The 24,383-nt window shown below is 46.1% G+C and overlaps 1 long non-coding RNA gene across 1 annotated transcript in view; it reads left to right on the plus strand.

Annotated features, from left to right (window-relative positions):
- LOC109281112 (uncharacterized) overlaps positions 1–21,708 on the plus strand; it is a 47,572-nt gene extending 25,864 nt beyond the window's left edge. Inside the window, exon 3 of the long non-coding RNA XR_002087671.2 lies at positions 16,764–21,708. This is a non-coding gene — a long non-coding RNA (uncharacterized LOC109281112). The remainder of the gene's footprint in view (positions 1–16,763) is intronic.
- Positions 21,709–24,383: the final 2,675 nt, after the last annotated feature.

Here is a 24,383-nt window from a genome sequence, read left to right on the forward strand (position 1 = left end):
TAACCTATGGGCCAGGGTGCGAGTCAGGGTGCAAAGGTGCAGCCGGAAGTGAGAGAGGGAAAAGGGAAATGCAGGTCTTCTCCTTTTGCTGAGGGCAGGAGAGTCCCAACAGCTCAGCAGGGTCTCTTGAAGCATGTGAATACAGCGTCTAACGAAGCTTTGTGTACCTCTGTACCACTTCCGTGGTGCTCCCAAGAGGGTGGCCCTCACCCCACCCATCCACCCATGCTGACTGCACCCACCAAGTCTTGAAACCAGGCCACAAAACTGGCCTGAGAGCATTTCTCACTACTACTTCAGCCACGCCAGAAGCAGATCTTGGGAGTGGCATGGATACAGCAAGAGTTATCGCTGCCTCGTGCTGGGGAACAGCACTTGCAAAATGGTAGGAGATGCTTGAGAGCAGCAGTATAGCTGAAGCTAACCAAAGGCAACTGTACCTTGAAAGGTGTCTCCCTTTCTTTTACTTGCTGGGCTGGGATATCAGCCTTTTTTAGTCCTGAGCCAGGATATCAGAAAGGGTTAAGCCACCGCTAATTGTCATCTGTGCAGTGATTCACACACTGCTAGTTCTGGACCAGAAAGTTATAATTTATGCATGAGATAAATTAAGAGTCATTGGCATTATCAAGTATATGGTGATAAAGCAATTGGGCCAGATTCATCATTGGAGCTACATCAAGGATGAACGAGGGATGCATTTGGCCTACTGTTTGTGTTGTAAGAGTCATTTCCTGACTCCTGGTTCCCAGTCCTCACTCTATCATGTACGTGCCCGTGCACTTTTTGACAAAGCTCCCAGGAGACGGGAGAGCTTTCTTTCGAGCTCCACATTTATAGATTCTCCTCTTGGTTCAGATGACTCTCTCTTTTATTAAGAGGAGTCTGGTAGCAAACCGCTGACGCAGCTCCGGACCTCTGAGACCTTTCTGTCAGTGACTTTGGCTGGGGAGCCTCAAACAGAGGAGCAAGCTTAGTTTAGATAAGATTTATTTTCTTAACCCACTAAAACAAGTTTTCAGATTTTGTTCTGGTATGGAAAATGAACTTCAAAGTTGTTCCCCCCTCCCCTTCTTTTTTAGGGTGTAAAAACATAAGAGACATGACTAATGCCATGAATTTCCCATTTTTTTTCCTCCTTACTAATTTTATTAAAATGTTTTTCAGAAGCGTTCAGGCGGGAACCTGTGAGAACTCCCTTCCTGTTCTCAGAGATGTGTCGAGATCAGAGGCCATGTGATGTTTAATTTTTTTTTACATACTACAGTGGTCTGAAAGGGGTGCCTGATAAAGCTAATTCACACACATGCACAGAAGGAGACATGATCCTAGTGATGTGAACCAGATGTTCTCTGTCTGACCCCAGTAGACGGCAATTTAACTCATCCTCAGTTGTATAATATAAGGAGGTTTCTATCAAAACATTTCCAAAAGAGAGTTTAGCTGCTTCTAGACTGTATTTCAAATGCTATTTGTTGCAAATCTAGCTTCTTTTGGTTACAAAAACGTTATGAATCTGAATTCGAAGATGCAGAACCGGGGGCAAAGATCATTAGAGGTATGGAGGGGCTTCCATAGGAGGAGAGACTAAAGAGGCCAGGTCTATTCGGTTTAAAGACGAGATGCTTGAGAGGGGACGTAAGGGTTTACAGAATGCTAATGGTGAAGAGAAAGCAAACGGGGATGCATTATTCATTCTCTCTCACAATACAAAACGTCAGGGATCATAAAATGAAAGTAGTAGGTAGTAAGTTTAAAACCAACACAAGGACGTTCTTTTAAAGTGTGGAACTCATTGCCACACGATGTTGTGGAGGCTGACAGTTTAGACAGGTTCAAAACAGGGTTGGACGCATGCTTGGTGGAAAGGGGCATCAGCAGGTGTTGAGCGAGGGAGTTAGGGGCACGGCCTCTGAACCAGAATTTCCTGGACCTTAAATGCTGGAGGCTGCAGGTGAGAGAAGGACAGTGTGGAAAAAACCCCGGGCAATACCCTGGTGATTCTCCCTTTCAGCATCTCCTCTTTGCCACTGTGTGACACAGGATACTGGACGAGATGGACCTCGATGAACCTATGTTCTCACCCAGTTACTGGCAGTTCTTTTGTTCTGGTTAGTCTGTTAGGTGCAACTCTGCCTACCTTCTGCCTGTTTAGAAAGTTGTTCGTGAACCATTCCCTAGTTTTCCGAGGCTCTATTGCTGTTTGCAAAGAATTGGTCAAATGGTTTCAGTGGATGGTGTTTGGATTGCTCTCAGGATGTGCAGTCACCAAGGCTGCGTTTATTGTTTTTGTGTCGCCCACATCACAAGTTGTCAGCTCCGAGCGGATGAGTGATGCTCTTTTAAGCTGCCTATACACATGCTTAGGGTGGAGGCGGGGGGACCGTTTTAGTTAGAGCAGTTCCCAGACAGCCTCTCTAATTAAAACAACTTACCATCATGTGTATTAAGCCCCCACACATTTCAAAATGACTGTGGGACACTTTATCTAAAGCAAATTTGATGAGGTTTACATAAAGCACCCCTGCGGCCATTTTGAAATGTGTGGGGGCTTAAAACATGCAACGGTGAGGTGATGCTGGAATTTCTCATTAGAATGCAGAGCAGACTCAATTAAGCGAGTCTGATGCCTTCTAATTAGAGCCCGGATGAGCACATCTATAGGCACCTTTAAGCAGGAGAGTGATACATCCAGATTATGTTTCCTAATGTCCAGAATGTTTCCTAATGCAATCATTTCTTTTGCATGGCGGTGGGGTTTTACCTACACTCTTGACAACCTTCTGAGTACTTACCTGACTCAGAGTGAACCAAACTCAGGCACTTATTTATAAAAATATTTATAGCTTAATGTTGTTCTACTGCTAACATAGCTTTATAGCTATTCCCCACGCTCTGCTGGTTTCTTTCTTGCTGACCATTTGAAGCTGCTCTTCAAGAGATGTTCGTCGCTTTAATAAAAATATGTAAGAAGAGTGTCAGGGATCCAGGTTGTAGCTGTATTGGTCTAGAGGCAAAAGGAATCAAAACTCATGGAAGAGGTGATATCTTTTATTAGACCAGCTAGATATTTGCAAATGTTATTTTATTTATTTGCAAGCTTTTGGGCACACTCGTCCTTCATCGGGCATAGGAGAGAGCAGAGATTGTAAAAGTTCTCCTAGGTAGAAATGAAAGTTCATATTTCGCAGGAGATCTGAAGGTGTGGTAAAGTCTCGTTTCGAATAGTTCATTTCCTAACCTGGACAGAATGAACTATTCCAAACAGGAAACTTTTTACCACACCTTCAGCTCTCCTGTGAAATATGAATTTTCATTTCTGCTAGGAGAACTTTTACAATCTCTGTTCTCTCTTATGCCTGATGAAGGGCGTGTGTGCCCAAAAGCTTGCAAATAAATACAATAATCTGTTTGCAAATATCTAGTCAGTCTAATAAAAAATATCACCTCTTCCATGAGTTTAGAGTCCTATGAGGAGTGTAACATTTGAACACATTAATCCAGGGATTCAGTCACGGAGACCTGGGGGAGGGGTGGCACACTCCTGATCCTCCGCTTGGCTTGGCTAAGCACAGAGGCCATTATTTAATTTGGAGAAAAGAAGACTGAGGAAGGAGATTTGATAACAGTCTTCAAATACCTGAGGGGAGATTATAGTTGGGGTGGAGGTGGTCTTTTCCCTGTGGCCATTTACACTGTTTGAAGAATAGTGTACACTATTCTTAAAAAAAATTACACTATTTAAAAGGATTACGTTACTTTAAAAGATTAGGACTAGTAGCAATGGTCTCAAGCTGCAGCAGAAGAAATTGAGGTTGGAGATTAGGAAGAACTTGCTTACTATGGGGGTGGTCAAGCACTGGAACAGGCTGCCTAGAGAAGTTGTGGCATCTCCATCCTCGGACATTTTCAAAAGCAGGTTAAACAGACACCTGGCTAGGATGTTTTAATCTGGGATGATCCTTCCTTGAACAGGGGGTTGGTCTAAGTGACCTTGTGAGATCCCTTCCATACCTCCTTTCCTATGATTTCATCCTTCTCCCATGACAGTACCCCTTTGGTCATGCTCTGCTGTTGGAAGGTCACCCTTACAGTCATTTGATCCTTTGTGAGCCATTTCAGGTGACTTAATGGCTAGCTTATATCTGCATGTATCACTAAGTATCCTCAGAGGTTGATCTTGAGATTGAGAGCATTACTGAGCAAAGTCACTTCTTCTGTAGGGTAGATATGCTGTTGCCCTGAATTGGGAAGGTATTTATTTGCATGGTTAACTTTAGACATCTGAATAGTGCCACCACAATGTATTAAGTACCTTCCTGAAGCAGGGCCTTGCTAACCAGGGATTATCTCAGACTTTCACTTTGGAACCTCCATGTCATTTTTAGCAGGAACGTCAATACGATGGAGGTGGTTTTTATGATGTAAGCATCTATCCCATAGGAAATGGGCAAAAACTGTCAATTAGATATTAAATGGCGGTGGCATTAAATAGCAATTAATCAAGGGTTGTTCTGGAAATGTCATCATAGTGATGACAATATTACTTTGTCACTTGCTTTTCACTCGTGTTATTTTACTTACCTTCTTTGCCTTATGCCAACTCCAGTTGACTGCTTACTAGTCCTGTCAGGCATTCCCCCTCCCCCTCTTCCCCATTCCCCACCCCAACATCTGGAGGCAAGCTGTGACCCTGACCACCCAAGATCCAGACCATTCTTTACACTCCAGCCTAGTAGCCAAAAGCCAAAAAGCCAATTATTGCCTGAAGTCTCAGTACCCGTTCTCCACTCAGGTGAATGAGCTTATCATGAATGGCATCAGGTGAATGGCATGTTACCTACAGCATGCACCTCCCATCAATGCAGCAGGCAATACTGTATGTTGCACAAGAACTGCAGCTAAAGGACTTCATCCCTAACACCAGTCTCCACCCATTGGGATAGCTGCTGCTCTGAAAGGCCTGGACTGCTCTTAACTGTCTCAAAATGGGCATTGGATGGTTTAAGGTAAGCATGCATTTTTGAGGCCTCTCCAACAACACTGGCTGCATTTGTGGTGCTCAAGCTCAAATGGCTGACCACGTCATCTATGAATACCCTTATGGCCCTCCTTCGGGTGCTCGAGGTCTTATTGACATTGCCCATTCTACCTGTTGGTGTCTTTCTGACCCTCATGCTTCTCACATATGAGTGTGGGGACTCTCGCTTCATCATCATCACGTCTTACTCTTTGTGTACGGTATAAAACACAATAGGAAAGGCTGTGAAAAGCATCGTGTTTTACCAGCAACTTTCAGAGCCATCCCTTTTCCTTGCTTGAATGTATTTTAAGATGCATTTGGTGTTCTGTGCAAAGACCTAGATGAGCAGTGCATAAGGAAATAAGGTGCTGTCAAGACTTAGACTTTTAGCTGTGTAGGGAGCTTTATTGTGGAAAAGAAGGAGCTTAGGGACGTTAGGTGCCTACAGGGTTATACAGTAAATGACTGAACATTATGAAGATCTCAGTGTGTCAACAGAAGGAAAGGAGTGAAGAAGTCCTGCACCCAGACTAGCCTTTAGTGTGGTGGCTCAGACACTATTGGGGGAAGTGGAAAATGTGTGTTTAAATTGCCTCAGGGTGAGAAGGACCAAAAACCTACTTTTTTCCTCTTCCTAGTCAAGTGCTTCAACCACTAGATTAGTGAGCAAAAGGTAGGTGTTCCCACCATCATCATGTGCCTAAGGCTAGACTGAGAGTGGGCAAATATTTTGGGTGGAGGGCCACTTAATTAGTTTTGGTGAGCTGTTGAGGGCTACAAATGTAGCTCCACCCCTTGACAGGTGTCCCGCCCCCTGGTTACCATCTTGGGACTGGAAATCCTGCTCCTAACTCCTGACCTTTGCCACTGGAAGTGCCTCCGCTTGCCCTGGAAGTACTTCTTTTGGGACAGGGGTTTGCCATCTTGAAACCAGAAAAAAAAAAACCAAATCATACACTAAGAAAGCCAAACATCTTCTATAACTTATTTTAATTTTTTTTTAAATAGTTTTGTCCTGATTTTTGTGTGTTTGCATTGTGTATATAGAGGTGATTGCATTGTAGCTCAAAATAGTCTTACTCTTGTATATTGCATTGGGGGAGTAAGGGGGTGTATGTGGGGGGGGTTGGGGAGTGGGTGTGTGGTGAAGTGTGGGGGAGGTTGTGGGGGTGGGTATGATGGGTGGAGAAAGTTGGGAGGGTGGGTGTGGGGTATGTGGTTGGGGTGGGGGGTGTGAAGGTGTGTCGGTATGGTGGGAGGTGGAGGTGGGGTTTGGGGGTGTTATAGTTGGCAGTGGAAATGTGGGGGGGATTATGAGAGTGTGTGGGTGTGTGTGGGAGTATGGTGGGGTTGTGTGTGTGTGTTTGTGGGGGGGGGTCCTCAGAGTCATAGATTCATAGGCTATAGAGTTGGAAGGGACCCAATGGATCAATGTATCCGACCCCCTGCCCCTGGCAGGAAAGAGGACCGAGGTCAGACGACCCCAGCCAGGTGATTGTCAAGCCTCCTCTTGAAGACCTCCAAGTTAGGTGATAGCACCACCTCTCTTGGCAGCCCGTTCCAGGTTCTGGCCATCCTTACTGTAAAAAATGTCTTCCTAATGTCTAACCTGAATCTACTGTCCACTAGTTTGCACCCATTATTTCTAGTTACTCCCTGGGGTGCTCTGGTAAACAGTGCATCACCAATTCCCTGCTGTCCTCCCCTGATAAACTTGTAGGCGGCTACAAGGTCACCCCTCAGTCGTCTTTTGTAAAGGCTGAAGGGATCCAGATCCCTCAACCTCTCCTTGTAGGGTCGTTCATGGAGACCACTAATCATGTGAGTGGCCCTCCTCTGAACCCTTTCCAGATCCTCCGTGTCCCTCTTGAAGTGTGGCACCCAAAACTGGACCCAATAATCCAACTGCAGCCTGACTAATGCCGCATAGAGAGGGAGCATCACCTCCCTCGATCTGTTGGTCATACATCTGCTAATACATGACAAGGTGAGATTGGCTTTGTAGATGGCCTCGTTACACTGCCGGCTCATATTCATCTTGGTGTCAACTATGACTCCAAGATCTCGCTTAGCCTCTGACCTGCTGAGGAGGTCATCCCCCAACCTGTAGGTGTGCTGGGGATTCCTCCTTCCTAGATGGAGTACCTTACATTTTATCTTTATTAAATTGCATCCTATTTCTCTCTGCCCATTGATCCAACCTGTCCAGGTCAGCCTGAATCTGCTCCCTGCCCTCCGGTGTACTAACTTTGCCCCATAACTTGGTATCACCTGCGAACTTGGAGACGGTGCTCTCCATGTCCTCGTCCAAATCGCTGATGAAGATATTAAATAACACCAGTCCAAGGACCGAACTGTGCGGGACCCCACTGCCCACCTCCTTCCAGGCTGAGAACAACCTGTCCACCACCACACTCTGGATGCGGTCCCTAAGCCAGTTAGCCACCCACCTGACTGTGTAGGCATCCACTGCACAGCCCGTTAGCTTCCCTATGAGAATAGGATGCGAAACTGTGTCGAAGGCCTTCCTAAAATCCAGGTAGATGACATCGGCCTCAGCTCCTGTGTCAAGGCAGTGTGTGACCTGGTCATAAAAGGCTATAACGTTTGTCAGGCAGGATCTACCTGTGGTGAACCCACGCTGGTTTCCTTTCAGCATCGTTTCCCCTGCTGGGCCTGCACAAACGCGCTCTTTCTTCTAGTATTTTCCCAGGGATTGAGGTGAGACTGACTGGCCTAAAGTTACCTGGCTCATCCCGTCTCCCTTCTTAAAAATGGGCACCATGTTGGCCTTTTTCCAGTCCTCAGGGACCTGGCTGGAGCACCATGAGAGCTCAAACAGCCATGTCAGTGGCTCAGCAATTACGCTGGCCAATTCCTTTAGCACCTGTGGATGGAGGTCATCAGGGCCGGCTGACTTGTACCCATCCAACCCTTCCAAGTGCTCCTTAACTAAGTCAGCACTAACCTTTGGCAGTCTGGTGCCTTTTGGACATCTGTCTATGCTCAAGGTGGGGGAATTGTCTTGATCAGTATTAAGGAATACTGAAGTGAAGAACTCATTGAAGAGCTCTGCCTTTTTCTCTGCGTCAACCACCAACTGATTGCAGGGGCCCTATGCTACTCTGCTCCAGTCCCTGGAGTGTGCCAATCCCTGGATCTGCACATGGTGGCAGCAAGTGGGGCCAGCCCCACCTGGCCCCATAACCTGCAGCTTCCCATGCTCCCACCCCAGTCCCAGGTGTAGAGCCATCCCCACTCAGCCCTGTAACCTGTGGCTCCCGCCCAAGTCCCCAGCTGCACATAGTGGTAGCATGTGGAGCCGGCCCCACCCAACCCCATAGCACATGGCTCCTGTACTCCTGCAGTGAGTGGGATCAGACCAGCCCAGCCCCATAGCATGTGGCTCCCTGCACTCCCACCCCCTTTGCCCCAGCAGGAGTTCCTGGCCCTGGGCCGGTGGAGCCCTCAGCTGCATTCCCAAGCTTGCAGGCAGGGAGGCTGGGAACAGCCCCGGGGGCAGGCACAAGCTCTGGCAGGCAGAGGTTCCTTGTCCCCAGTGCCCTTGGGCTCAGGGCTGGGGTGGGTCAGGCCAGGCTGGGGTGGAGATAAGGTTGCTTAGCAATCAAAGCTGCTCCTCCTTCATGGAAATGCGGACTCACAGAGGGGCAGCCCAGGACCAGGGTTTACAGAGGGGCCCCATGGGCCAGATGGAATTGCTTGGTGGGTCGGATCCAGCCCACGGGATGTATTTTGCCTGCCCCTTTACTAGATATTCTGACCTGCCACTACCATCAGTCAGGTAGGTATCTACCCCCCAAAATGGGAGCAAGTTTTCTGAATCACAGAGCTAATCTTCTAAAGGGTTGGGAGTTCACATATACCCTTTGCTCAGTGTTTCCTGTTAGCTGCCTCTTGGGTGAATCTGGGCTTTCTGGGTAACCCGTTCAAGATACCTTCCTCCCTCCATCCTTTGTATAGAGTGCCCACACCCTGTTGAACTCAATCACTCTCCCAGCTGAGCGTCTAGATTCTGGGCATTGGGATACACAAATATAATCACCTCGAGGACAAAACTGGATCTGTTCCCCTACACCCTGAAGCATTTCTAACTTGTTTCCTCAACCTCATGAACCCTGATGGAATTAAAGACCTTTAATGCACAGAGGTGGAAAGGGATCTTGGAGTCCATTAGGACTCCAAGATGAACATGAGCCGGCAGTGTGACGAAGCCATCAGAAAAGCCAATGGCACTTTATCGTGCATCAGCGGATGCATGACGAATAGGTCCAAAGAGGTGATACTTCCCCTCTATAGGGCGCTGGTCAGACCGCAGTTGGAGTACTGCGTGCAATTCTGGGCACCACACTTCAAGAAGGATGCGGATAACCTGGAGAGGGTCCAAAGAAGGGCAACTCGTATGGTCAAGGGCCTGCAGACCAAGCCCTACGAGGAGAGACTAGAGAAACTGGACCTTTTCAGCCTCCGCAAGAGAAGGTTGAGAGGCGACCTTGTGGCTGCCTTTAAGTTCATCACGGGGGCACAGAAGGGAGTTGGTGAGTATTTATTCACCAAGGCATCCCCGGGGGTTACAAGAAATAATGGCCATAAGCTAGCAGAGAGCAGATTTAGATTGGACATTAGGAAATACTTCTTCACAGTTCGAGTGGCCAAGGTCTGGAACGGGCTCCCAAGGGAGGTGGTGCTCTCCCCTACCCTGGGGGTCTTCAAGAGGAGGTTAGACGAGTATCTAGCTGGGGTCATCTAGACCCAGCACTCTTTCCTGCTTATGCAGGGGGTCGGACTCGATGATCTATTGAGGTCCCTTCCGACCCTAACATCTATGAATCTATGAAAACCTTATAGAACGTTTTGTGAGATTTCTTAGCAAATGGGACACTTAGAAAAAGAGGAAGAGCAAAATTGGTGCAGGGTGTGATACTAGTAACACATGCAAAATTTACTTTTGAGTGTCCCCTGGCAACTCTCTCTCTGCTATTAAAGAAGAGGTGAATGTTCTCTTTGAAATGTTTGCCATTTCCAGAGAGCTGTCTGGCACCGATCTTGCAGGTAAAGAATCTACAAGCTAATGGAACGTGAGCAGATAAGAAGTCTGTTTGCTTAACAGACACCTATCTCTCTTTTTTTTTTTTTTTTTCAAAGGAAGCTTCCAGACAAGCAGTGTTGTGGTACGCTAAATCATGTAAAGAATTTGCTCTTTGAAAAAGAACTGGAGACAGTTTTAAGTCTGGCAGAAAGCCCCAATAATCCTGCAAACATGTAGCATGCTAGGGGGAAATCTTGTTGGCTCTCCTATTCAAACCAATGATAAAAGCTCTCTGAAGCCTGATAATGTTTTTTGGGTTTTTTTTTTAAAGGGAGGTGGGGGTCGAAAAGAAATCCTTGGCTTGTACCCTCTTTTCTTGCAATTTTTCTTCCCCATATTTTCCTTTTTTTAATTATTTCTTGCAGTTCTTTAAATGGTATAAAGGCCAAGAGATCATCCGGGTTTCCTTTCTGTCTTCCTTAGAAGCACTGGGTGTTGGCTGCAGCCAGGCCTGGGGACTCTGACTAGGATGTGCCAATGCTGCCAGGACTAAAATTCAGAGGTTCCTAGTGAGAGGGTCTTGCCTCTCTGCTTAGGGTCAGGCTGATCCCATTTGGGATCAGGAAGGAATTTAACCCCCACAGTGGGATTAACATGGACAGTAGGGAGTTTTGCCTTTCTCTATAGCAAGTGGGGCATGGCTGCCTTATTCCTGTTGTGTGTGAAACACAGTGTCAGAGTTAAAATTGTATTTAACTATTTATATTAGATTAATGCTTAAAGACTGCAGTCTAATTTGAACTCCATTGTACAAGGTGCTGTAGAAATGTGTGGTTAGTGATAATCCCTCTGCCCATGACTTGACAGTATTAAAGATGAGCCATTACAGGTAGATGAGACAAACAAGTAGGCTGAGGAGGGGGAGGGAAGATGAACATAATGGAATATATTGCATCACTGTCAAAGACTCAAGCTGACTTTTGATTTTCCTCCAGTTCTTCCTTAGTTCAAGTGTTAGCAGGCTGGGCTGTGGGTGATGGAAGGGCTCATACTGAGCTGGCTAGAAGATTGAGGCACTGTTGGGATATGTGCAGTAGCAGTGCCATGGCGAGGAAGTTTGGCACCCGGGACAAAGCCCACAGCGGCAGCTCACGCGTGGATCCAGGGGCACGTGCCCCCCCATACGTGCCCAGGATTGCACACAGCAGTGGGAGACACCTTCTCCCTGTCCCCACACCCTTCCAAATGAACCACTTGCAGCTCCGTCCTGTGCCCCATCCCAGCTGGGCAACACCTGTTAGCACCCCTTCGCTTCAGCACCTGGGGTGGTCGTCCTGCTTGCCCCACCTTACTACAGCACTGTGCAGTAGCTGTGTGGGTACAACTGGCTTCATATTTCACCAAATGCTGTCTTCTCCTAAATATGGTTCTGCATCCCAAAACGATTCATAAATGTGCATTGCATTTATTGCTCCTGCTTTGAGCAGGGGGTTAGACTACTTGACCTCTTGAGGTTCCTTCCAACCCTCCTTTTCTATGATTCAATGAATTTGCCAAATAGTTACAGGTGGATTCAAATATTAGGAGGTTGGGGGGAGCAGGGAATCTAGAGCCTCAAACACAGAGCATAGATTCCCCCCTTGAATCCAACAGCCCAGTGGTGAAGGGACTCGCTCATGATTTTTTTGGCTTTCGTTTAAAACCTTCCTCAGTCCTGGAGGTTTGACCCACATCTCATACTACCTAGGAGAGCTCCCTAGTTGCCAGGCATTTGGGCGTTCTGGTGTGAGAACATTCTCGGTCCCTCCTGTTGAAGCTGTTTTTCTCTCTGTCCAATACTTCAATAATTATTGGTACATTAACTGGAAACCCAGAATTTCTAGCTGCCAGGTGAAGGCCCTAACCATCTGCTATAGACTAATTCTCTTTTTCTTCCACTCTGCTGAGGCTATATATCACAAAAGCACACCAGAGAGGAAGAAAAAGAGAATTAATCTATAGCAGGTGGTTAGGGCCATCACCTAGTAGCCAGAACTTCTGGGTTTTCAATTGCTATACTGAAAATTATTCAAGTACTGGAAGGGAGAAGAACAGCTTCAACAAGACTATTACATATATAGTAGTCTGGAAAGAAGAGAGTGAGGGAGGTTTTCCCCAGACTGCCCCACATCCTGAGAGCCAGAATACTCTCGTGGGAGGTGAGATCAATCCCTCAGGCACACAAGGGAATCCTTTGTCTCCTCCTGCCTCAGTGAGTCTAAGTAAGTGTGTAGGACATACTCCCCTCCTGTTTTCTGAATCCACCTTTTTGTTCATGGAGTTTCAGGTTTATTAACATTTTTCGATAATTAGGATTAAATGTACTAGAGGAAAGGATTTTGTGGGGTGATATATTTTCTTGGACCAACTGCATGGTTGGAATAAAGTTAGATGAGCTTTCAAATGCAAGCCATTCTTCATCAGAGACCTGATGAAGAATGCCTCACATTTGAAGGCTTGTCTAACTTTTAATGGACCGACTGCATGGCTGAAATAAAGATATCACCTCCAAAAACTCCTTGCCTCCTGCATCATTTTTGGACCATCATGGCTACAACATCCTTCTAATACTACGATTAAATGTACAGCCTATTCCCCTCCTAGTGAAACAGTTTGAAATGCCAACATGCTACATTGTTGGAAAGATTGTTCTTTGCAAACTTTTGTGCCAAAAGCTTGCAAAGAACAATTTTTCCAACTATTTAGTTGGTCTAATAAAAGATATTACATTTACCCAAAGAACCTTATCTGCCTGCGTCTTTAGACCAACATGGCTACAACCAACACCCCCGACACAGGCTGCATGAACTTATTACAAATACGCAAGACCCCAGTTCTTCCTTTCCCAGTATCTCAGACTGTCTTGACTGCAGAACTAGGCCTATTGAAATTAAAGCTGGAATAGATGAGTGTTTGGGGACGCACAGTTTTCCTTTGTACAACTGCCAGGAAGCACATGAACCCTTTAGAGGACACTTTAAATAGTTCTCAGGCTTTGAAGACATTGGCTCTATATAAAAATAGAACAGTGTTTCAGCAGCCTATAAAGAAGAGAAGGGGGGTTGTGATCCCATGGTGAGATCTGTAAACTGTTTTCAAAAGAGTGAAAGTTTTGACCAACTCAATAGTGTAGGAGCAACGGCCTCAAGTTGCAGCAAGGGAAGGTGAGGTTAGATATTAGGAAGAATTTTCTCACTAGGAGGGAAGTAAAACACTGAAATAAGTTACTCAGAGAGGTTGTGGAGTCTCCATCCTTGGGGGTTTTCAAAACCCAGCTTGACAAAGCTTTGGCTGGGATGATCTAGTTGGGACTTGTCCTGCTTTGAGCACGGGGTTGAACTAGATGACCTCCTGAGGTCCCTTCCACCCCTAACTTTCTATGATTTTATTTGTTTCTGCCTGCTGGTAAAGTCCCAAGGAACAAGAAATACAAGTTGTAATCCTGAATCTAAACAAACTTTTCACCAATAATAGCAAAAATTTGGACCCTAATTGCTAAATTTACTGGAAACACGCAGACACTAAAGAAAATCAGTTGCCAAGAATAATCGTGAATTCTCCATCACTTGTCACTGGCATCTTAAATCAAGATTGGATTTTTTTTCTGAAAGATACTCTGTGATTCAAACATGAACCAGTTCAAGGAAGCCCAGTGGCTTGTATACTGGAGACCATCACAACAGTCCTTTCTTATAGTATCATAGTAGCTAGGGTCAGGAGGGACCTGAACAGATCGTCTAGCCTGACCCCCCCTGCCACAGGCAGGAATGGATGCTGGGTTCACAAGACCCCAGACAGGTGATCCACCAACCTTCTCTTGAATTTACCCAAGGTAGGGGCAAGGACCACTTCCCTGGGAAGCTGGTTCCAGATTTTGGCCACCTTAGCTGTAAAATATTGCCTTCTGATCTCTAACCTAAACCTATTCTCCATCAGCTTATGACCATTGTTCCTCGTCACCCCAGGTGGTGCTGGGGAGAAACAGGCTCTGCCTATTTGCTGTTGATCCCCCACTGATGAGCTTGTAGGCAGCCACTAGGTCCTCCCTCAGCCTCCTCTTGCTGAGGCTGAACAGGTTCAGGTCCCTCAGTCTCTCCTCGTAGGGCCTGTCCTGCTGCCCTCTCACCAAGCGGGTGGCCCTCCTCTGAACCCTCTCCAGGCTGGCTACATCCCTCTTGAAGTGCAGCACCCAGTACTGGACGCAGTACTCCAACTGTGGCCTGACCCAAGTTGCATAGAGGGGGAGGATTACCTCTCTGGACCGGCTTGAGAAGCACCTTTGGATGCATGACAAGGTCTGGCTGGCCTTGCTGGCTGCGGTCTGGCATTGGCAGCTCATGTTCATCTTGGAGGCAAGGCAATAATGACTCTGAGATCCCTTTCTGCCTCTGTGCTTTCAAGAAGGGAACTCCCCGGCCTGTATGTGTGCTGTGGACTCCTTCTCCCAAGGTGCAGCACCCTGCATTTGTCTATGTTGAACCCCATCCTATTCTCATCTGCCCACTTCTGTCGTCTGTCTAAATCTAGTTGCAGCCTCTCTCTCCCTTCAAGAGTGTCCACCTCGCCCCACATCTTAGTGTCATCAGCAAACTTCGACAGCGTGCTTTCCACCCCCTTGTCCAAGTCGCTGATGAAGATGTTAAACAGTGCAGGCCCAAGAACCGAGCCCTGGGGTACTCCACTGCTCAGATCTCGCCAGGTTGAGTACAACCCATCCACCACTACTCTCTGGGTGCGCCCCATCAGCCAATTTTTTACCCATCCAGCTGTACAGGCATCAATGCAGCAGTCACTTAATTTATTGATGAGGATGGGGTGAGAGACAGTGTCAAAAGCCTTCTTAAAGTCTAGAAAGACTACGTCCACAGTGACACCATCATCCAAGGATTTAGTTACTTGGTCATAAAAGGCAATCAGGTTGGTCTGGCAGGACCTGTCTTTGCTGAACCCGTGCTGATTGCCCCTGAGCATGATCTCCCCTGCAGGCCCCCACAGATGTGCTCCTTGATGATCCTCTCCAAGATCTTCCTGAGCACCAAGGTGAGGCTTACAGGCCTATAATTACTTGGGTCCTCCTTCCTCCCCTTCCTAAAAATAGGGACCACATTAGCCAGTTTCCAATCCCCCAGCACCTGGCCAGATGACCACGAATGCTCATACAGCCGGGCCAAGGGCTCCGTGATGGCCCCTGCCAGCTCCCTCAACACCCTTGGGTGGAGGGCATCTGGCCCTGCAGATTTAAAAATGTCTAGCCCTTCCAGAAGATCCCTAACTACATCTGCACTGACTGAAGGCTTGATAGAGCTATCCCCAAGATTGTCCCTACATCTGGTAGGTGGGATGTCCCAGTCCCTGTTCAGGAAAACAGAGGCAAAGAAACTGATAAAAATATCAGCTTTCTTGTCTGGCGTGGCCACCTTGTTTTGTAATCTAGTAAGCAAGCTCATATATTTGGGGGCAGGTTTTGATCTTGCGCATGCCAACATCAGTAGAGTTGAACCAATATAAACTGAGAGAGAAACCTGGTCCCAGGAGAGTCATGTAATGGGAATAAGAGTCTCATATCAAGAGAGAAGCTATTCTTCAAGTTAATCTTTCCTTTTAATCTTTCTCTAGACCGTTAGACTGTGGTGGGATCAGATTATGGGATATTCCTCCAAGAGAAGTAGCAACAGTAAACTCCTTGGGACAATTGTTTAAAACAAGATTAAGTAAAGCAGAAGAAACATGTTAGATGGGCAAAAGAAAGGTAGATTAATGGCCAAGTCCTGTTCAGCCTTGTATCCCTGGTATCACCAGTGGCGTCCATGGGGTTGTTGTTTGGTGCATCACTTGATCTCTGGTTTAATAGGTCTTTTCCAGGTTTAATTTTGCAGGAGCACATCCTGCTACAGAGAGCAGAGGAGCACCTCTTGGTTGAAAAGTGCCCATAAAGACAGAATTGGGAGGAGCAGAGCCTGTAGAGGATGCTGTTTCTTGGCTACAAATTGCCTCCAGATGTGAGGCTCAGATCCCATGGATCTGGAGTGGGGGAGGTTGCAGCTGGGCAGGAAGATGTTAGGATTGTAGGGATCACTTACTGCTCTATGTTGTGATTCCTGGAAAACCACAGAGATTTTGATGAAAGGCAATGCTGACCTTGTACGTGCAGTTTGTCTGCTGGCTATTCCTACCATTTGGGTGGATTGAGGTTTGGGTAGAGACCTTCAACTGGGAGGCATGGATTGCACAAATGTTTGGCCAGATCTTCAAGTTGTGCAAATTGGGATTACTCCAGTGAATTCACTCAAATTTACATGACCCGAAGACCTGACTTGTGGACTGTGTAGGAACATGTCATTAACTCAAGTTGTATTTGATTTCTCTCTCCCTAGCCCCCTACAAGCTTCAGCCTCTGACAGCCGTAACACAATTTCACAAGTAAACAGTTGTTCAGAATGACTGATGGATTGTATTCATGTATTTTTGCTAGTCTGGTTCCCAAACTTTTAGAGCATAAAAGTAATTTGTTTTGGGATTGTCTAGTGCCTGGGGACTAAAGTTAGCTCCAGGCTTCCTAACCAAACCAGTGGGTTGGTTTTGAGGTCAGCACTGTGTGTGATCAGTGGGTTTTGTGGTAAGCCAGTTGGTATCAACATCTTCTCTAATTTGCAGATCAAAGAACGTTATGAAGTTGCCCGTAATACCATGGGGAAAGATCTGTGAATCAGGACCCGCTGTTTGCCAGTGTTGAATTTGTGGGAACTGTTACAATCCCTCGTATTTCTTTGACTCTTTTGTTTTGCTTGCTTCTAATCGGTGCTGTAAGTGCTAATGACTTGCACTATGCTGGCTGAACTGATAAAGTCATCCTGGCTGTCCTTTAAAAAGCACTTCAGGCTGATTGAGTTGTTTCTGGAATAGCTGAGTCAGAGTCTGAAGCAGAATTAAACTTTTTCCTTTTCAGTGGGTTCAGCTAATTGCTAATAGTGCAGATAATGTCTAACTTTGGGATAATTTGGAGTAATATGGAGCCATCAGAAAACCCTTGGCATATAGTAGTAAGTCCTCCCATGGCCTAGATTCACTCTGGCTTCATATTGTAATAAATTTTGGCTAAGGTCTTCCAAATAGAAAGTCTACCCAGTTTTTTCAACTGCTTGTGAACGGTTTAGAAACAGTTGCCAGAGCTCCTTGGGAAAAGTCCAGTGCAAACCCAGGATCTAGCATCTGCAGCAGTGGGCCAGTACATTGTCCCAGGAGGCTACATTGGCAGGATGTCTTTGATGCCTCAGCAAGATTTTAGAGATGCCCCCACTGTCCTCCTTGAGCATGACCGCTTCTGTTTTCTCCCTCCCCCCTGACAACATGGCTTGAAAAGGGGGCTGTAGTTTGTACCCCAACACCCACGCACATCAGCATACGTGAATCCAAAGAGTCTAACATCCTCTTCCACTTGTATCCCTTCAGGGGACTATCTCCAGATCTGCACTAGATTCAAATTCCCATGTCTGCCCCTTGTCCAGATTAGATCCAAACCTTCTGTTTGTCTTCAGAAATGAGGATGCGGGGGTAAAGTAGCGACAGCTGATCCCCCTTGGACCCTTTGCAATGTCGATCGGAGAACCCAATAGAAAACCCTCCTCCGTGAATAGGATATAGTATGAGGTGGGCAAAATGCAGCTCACGGGCTGGATGCAGCCCGTCAGGCCAGTCTATCCAGCCTGCAGGGACCCTAAAGAATTTAGAAAATTAATATTTACCTGCCCCTGGCTTCCTGTCATGCTGCCCTTGATGACTCAGTAAGCAGCCCTCTGCCCAAAATAATTGCCCGCCCCTGGTCTAGTATAATGCTAAACCTTTGTGTATTTAGGGTTTATTGGGTGATCCTTTGGATTTGAATGCCTTCTCCAGTGATACAGTTGAAACTCTGTAGAAGGCAGGGTGGATTTGCACCTTGTAGACTAACCAAAGTAAATAGATACTTATATATGTATAGTACTTGGATTGTCAAGCAGCAATTTTCCCAAGACAGAATCAAGATCTTGGTTATCCCTTATGGACTCAATGTCAAAAGGCAGTAATGTTTTGCAATAAAATGTGGGTGATACACAAATCAAGCACATGGGGTTTTCTTTAGCATTTGCTAGAATATGATTAACTTCCAGACAGAGTATGTATTAGTGCAGGTCCCTAATTTTTAAGATGTGGTGTCTTGATGATATGCTTAATACACCTGGAGTCTCATTTCTGCCCTGTAGCGCTCTCACTTCTGTTTTACATAGGTTCTGGTATGATCCACGTCACCAGAGCATCTGAGCACCCTCCAGTAATGCAATGAGCACCATGGGTTCTGCAGACATTTATTCTTGCCTGTGAGCCAAGAACATGCTTTCAACATGTTTATCTATGACTTAGGGGAAAATAAGAGTAACTGTCTAATAAACTTTTCCAGTAACACAGAGTTGGGGAATAGTAAATGATGAAGACAGGTCGCTGATGCTGGCTATCTGGATCACTTGGTCAGCTGGGCATAAGCAAACACGATCATCATGACACAGATGTGAAGACCTGCATCTGTGGACAAAGATATAGAGTATACTTATAGGCTGGGGGACTCTATCCTGGGAATTAGCATCTCTGAAAAAGGTTTCAAGGATTCCTGATATGTAATCATCTGAACATGAGCTCTGTGTTTGCTGCTATGGCCAAAAGGATAAGGTAGTCTTTTGGCTGTATAAACAGAGGGATATTGAGGAGTAGTAGAAAGGTTGCATCACTCCTTCATAGGGAAATGGTGTAACCATTACAGGAATCTTGTGTCCTTGATTCAAGAAAATGTTGCAAAACTAGGAAGGATTCAGAGAAGAGCAACTAGAAGGATTAGAAACCTTGCCTTATAAGGCAAGTCTTAAGGAATTCAATGTATTTACCTTTGCAAGGGCACTGTTAAAGGGCAGCTTGCTCATAATCTAAACAGGAACAGAAATTTGGTAATTAAGCCCATTAAACCAGAGAGAAACATCTCTTACATCTCTAGTTGAAACTAGACAAATTCAGACTCACTGTAAAGGGCAAAATTTGAACAGTGAGGGGCAGAGGTGTAACAAGTAGTTTCTGTGCCCTGGGTGGTGGCAGTGGCCAGGATGGTGGCAGTGATGGGTGGGAGTTGGTGGCCACTGCTGCCAGTTGTGAATCCCCTCTGAGCTGGCACCTAGGGCTGCTGTCCTGCTTGCCCACCTGTAGTTATGCTACTAGCAAGGGCAGCCAGTGATTGAAACAACTTCCACCATGGATTGGGATGAAATCCTCATTGCTAGCAATTTTGAAATCATAACAGGATGTTCTTTTCCACAGGTACAGTCCTATTGAGGGACATCCTATGCTATGTTAGAACTCAGAAGAAAGCAGTAGTCTGCTTTCGCCTTATAATCTCCGATTAACACGGCACATGTGCAATCTCTCATTCTCCCCCCAGGAAGAGAAGTGTGCACAGTGGAATATTTTAAATTTGGTAGGATTTAAAAAAAAACCCAAAAAAACTTTGGTCTGTGTTTGCTGGAGGAGGCAGGCCAAGGAAATACTCATGGATTTGGAGCAAGAGGTCTTGAAATTTCTGAGGTTCGTGCAGGAGTTTGTTCCAAGTCGTTTTATTTTTTTAATGTAACTCAGTTCTCCAACTGTAAAATGGAGATGATACCACTTCTCTTCCTCTGAGTATAGATGTGAAGCGCTCAGATGCTATGGAAAGTGGTGGGGGAGGAGGTGGGAAGAGAGAGAAATACTAAAGAAGAGAGGGTCCTGGCCTGTGGCCTAGGCATCTTAAAACTAGTCTAAACTGTACAACTCCAATTGTGAAGAAGACAAATGCTGGTTATGATGCACACATGGACCTGCTCTGAAGAATCACAGGGACACAAATGAGTCGCTCCAGCTTCTGAGTCACTTTTTGATGAAAGTAACTCATATTAGCACTTAAAGTCAATGCAAGGAATTGCTTTTGGCTCTTTTACATCCCAGATGTGACTAATTTGAAACTAATTTTAAGGAGAGAAAATGTTTATCCCCAGGATGCCAACTCTTATACTAAGAAGCAAACTTCAGCAAGTTATGGGATATGTGGGGAGTGCAAGTTAAGCCATGCTGGTAGACTTCCCTGTAATACATTAATTTTGTACCGAATGCAGAAAGGTCAAACAAACATACTGTCCATGGTGAATATTTGATGGCTCACATCACCACCGCATCTGAGCATCATGCTAGTGTTTAACATCTTTAACCTCATGGCAGTGTTGTAGAGCAAGCAGTGTTCGGGTTTTACAAATAAGAAACTAAGGGCATTTATACACATGCTTCGGTGGTGGTGGTGGAGGGGGTACTTTAATTAGAGCTGGTCCGAGAGAAACAATAACTTGCCCAAGGTCTTGCAGGAAGTCGGTAACAGAACAAGGGATTGAACGGAGGCCTCCCAGGGCTGCTGCCCTCATCACTGGACTCTAATGTGCACGAGGCTGCCAGTCTTGTGGTGTTCAAAACTGAATTCAGCTGAATTGGACCAGAAGAGTGATCCTTAGCCTCTGTTACAACGTTCTGCCAGCACAGCTGTGCCGGTCCTAGCGATCGCACCCCAGAGGTGTTGCAGCTCTGCCATCAAAGCCTCCAGATGTAGCAAACCCCCCCAGTTGTTCTTTTTTTTAAATTTTAAAATGCATTTCCTCCCCTTCCCCAACCATTTCTGACTTTTTCTCTCCCTCTCTCTTCCCTATAGATAAGTATAAGTAAGCTAAGATGTAGGATAAGCTTTAACATTTTATTTTAAGTAGTAAGTTTTATTTTTCTCTCCCCACTTTGCAAATAAATGACCTGCTATTTTGATATAGATATCCACTGTTTTATAACTGATAATTATTATGATTGTATTGTTTTGTTTTGTTTTTACTGCTTTTATATTGTGTGATGATTGTTTTAGGCCTATATATGTAAGTTAGCATAAGTCATGTCAAGTTTCCATCTTGTAATGTCAAGCCTCCATCTTGTGTCCCCTGACCTATGACTCACACCTACCCCTCCTATGTAACTTGGTTCCTGAATGAATGGGGATGAATGAGGGTGCTTGAGAGACAATGGCAGTAGGTCTAAAAATAGGTCCCTCTGAATGACTGTACCATCAACACCAGTACCGGGACCAATGACCCAGCCATTGAAACCACCCTCAGCATTCAAGACACAAAAGATGAGGCAACCTGCCATTGTGCCAAGGCTGCATGTGCTCGGTAAGAATACGTGGAGCCCTCTGGGACAGGACTAACCTTGTCTGGACAGGCCCTCCCCATAGATCAGAAGTAGTCTGCCCCATAAAAAGGGGTAGTAAAGACTGACTCCTTGGGACGCCCTCTCCATCTGGACCAGCCACAACACCTATCCACCCAGAGGCCCTGCCGGCGACCCCCCTCTGGACAACACCTACTGGACAAGGACCCCTTTCCAGCCTGTATAGGTAGCTATCACCCCCCACCCCCTCTTCAACCAAAGACTTGGACTCTGCTTCTCTTCCCCACCTGGACTCCAACCCTTCCACTGAGTCTCTTTCTTGTGCTGCCATTGTGAGTGTTTGTGTGCATGTGGGGGGGGGGGGGGGACCAATAACTTCATGGGGCTGTGTAGTGTGTTGTCTGTTTAATAAAACTGTTATTTGGACCCCTGAGTTGGGTTTGCTTTACTACAGTCCAGCCCTGCTCCAATCTCTGCTCCTTGCTCCTCTAACTTCTGTCTCATTTCTCCCTCTCCTGCTTCTGGCTCACTGCCACTTCCAGCACCTGTCCTGAGCTCCTCTGTGCCTCCAAATCCCCTGTTTCTTTGCCACTGTCTTATCCCTGCCTTTTCCCCTGAGCTCCCAGGTTTCTGTCTCTCTCTCTTTCCTGGCTGTCTCCTCTTTGCCACCAGGCTTTTTTCCCTTGTACCAGTGACCTCAAGTAACCCTGGGGCCACTTGATCTTAAGTAACCTCAATCCTCAGTTCCTCAGCCAGCTTCTCTCTAGTCCATTGGTTCTAATCCTGGTTCTGAAAACTTTCACTCCCTACACTTTAGCTCTCTCTCTCACCTTAACCTTCCCCCAAGTATCCCAGGTACCCCAAGCACACACATACATACTGTACCATCCAAGTTAGGAACTTACTTGTGTGTATGTGTGTATATATATACACATGTCATTGTGTGCATGATATACGAATTAGTGATCTGTGTATGTGTACTGAGTGTGCGGGTATGGACAATTGATTTTTGTCTAACTTTTGGGGTGCATAGTGTATGTGCTTGAATTGGTGATAGGTATGCATGTGCCTAGGCTAGTTTGGATGTGCATGTGCCTGAGTTGGTAGTGTGTGTGTGTTTGCACCTAACTGATTTGCATGCTTGTATATGTGCAATTGTGTCACACCCTCCTGTCTAACAGCACAATATTGACATCCTGAGAGTTGGCCTGACCCCACAGGGCAACACAGAGTGTTTGCACCCTGCTCCTGGAACTATTTCTTGTTTCTTTATCCAATAACCATAAAACATTCAATGCAGGAATAGTCCCGAAACAGGGCCTAGGACCCAGGATCCCTCACTGCCAGGTGCATGTCCCCACCTCTAGGCAACAGAGTTGTGCCCATTTTTTCATTCTCTCTTTATCTCTGCCTCCAAGCAATGGCTTTGAGTGCCCTCAAGCCCTTGGGTCTCCAGTATCCTGAGTGACTGCTTTATTCATGAGGTGAATACAGGGTCTTCATAAAGGTTTGTGCACAACATAAGTTATTGAAGTTTAAAAATGCACAAGGACTTTATGAAGACCCTGTATAAAAATGTTGGGGAGAAGGTGCTGTCATCCAGCCAAGTTTGAAATGAAGCAAGTAAGCCCTGCTCAGTTCACAGTTTCATAGTTGTTAGGGGCTGGAAGGGACCTTGTAGATCATGGGGTCCAGCCCCTCGTGTTTGGGCAGGAAAGAAATGATGTTGGGGTCTGCCTTTAGGAAAGGGGTTTGTGTGTGGGTGGTATATGCCTCCTTGTAGCCTTCAGTGGGCTGCCTGTGAGGGCAGGATTCAAGACTTGCGTCAGTCTTCAGCATTTTTCAGCATATTCAGACCTCAGGCAGCTCCGTGCTCAACATGCAGGCTATTTTGAATCACCATTTGGAGGCACCTTTAGGGATCCTGGGACACTATGCAGATCCCATCCAGGGGTCAGGGGCCTAAAGGTTAAGTGGTGTAACGCCTCACTCTCAGGTGCCAAAGTCCTTCATTGGACCTAGCCAACTTCTCTGTTTCCCAACTGCACAATTAAGGGAAGAGTGCTGCTTTATCGTGCAGGAATGCTGTGAAGGTAAACACACACGAGATTGCGAGGTACTCTCGTACCGTGGTAATGGCTACCATCAACTGCCTAAGATAGGAGCCTCCTGGTATCAGGGCTATTTTTGTTTCAGCTTTTGTGCAGTGTTTTAAGCTAAAACTAGGAAACTTGTCCGTATGCTGAAATAAGACTGAGGGCCCGTGTAGGACTTTGTCTTCTGTGAGTTAAGCTGATTTAAGGACATAAGCCATATGACTAGAAGGGACCTGCTGGGTCACCGGATCTGCTCTTCTTCAAGCCATGTTGTATCGCCACCTTCATGAGTGAATTACCCCAATGCAAATTTTTTGGAAACAAGTGGCTCTCTTATGAGGTTGTTCACTCTGTTGGTTATTTCAAATCAGGATTTTTATTTCCTTACTAGTATTTGTCTATGCCTGCCTTAAATTGCCTATTGGTCAGTTAGAATGTGTGTATTCACTTTTATGTTCAGGATCTTTTAGGCTAGTGCTATAGGGTTGGATCTCTGTCACTCCCAACTCCCACTTAAGTCAATGGAAGTTGCTCAAAACCCCGCAGCATCAAGGGCAATGAGAAGGGAGGACCCTCATCATGTTGTAGGATTTGCTTCACTGAATCTCTTGGGGGCTGATGACACTTGTAACCTCCCAGGAGGAGTCTCAGCACTTTGCAGAGCTGAGTCTGGGGCGGGTGGGCAGGTAGACTTGGGCTTGCTGCCTATCTCATAGTCCCTCATGCTTCATCTGAACCACGAAGGCCCATCAGGCAAGCCTGGCTAAAAGCCTACCAGCTTCTGTATGTGATGGCACGCAAAGGAGCCACGTGGCTAGCATTCATGTCTGGGAAGAGTCCAGAGTAAGACTTGGACTCATGCCTTCGAAGCCAGTGGTTTTCAACCTTTTTAGATTCAAGGCACCCCTCCATAACTTCAGTGAATTAA

The sequence above is a fragment of the Alligator mississippiensis genome, chromosome 1, assembly GCF_030867095.1.
Source record: "Alligator mississippiensis isolate rAllMis1 chromosome 1, rAllMis1, whole genome shotgun sequence".
Lineage (NCBI taxonomy): Eukaryota > Metazoa > Chordata > Crocodylia > Alligatoridae > Alligator > Alligator mississippiensis.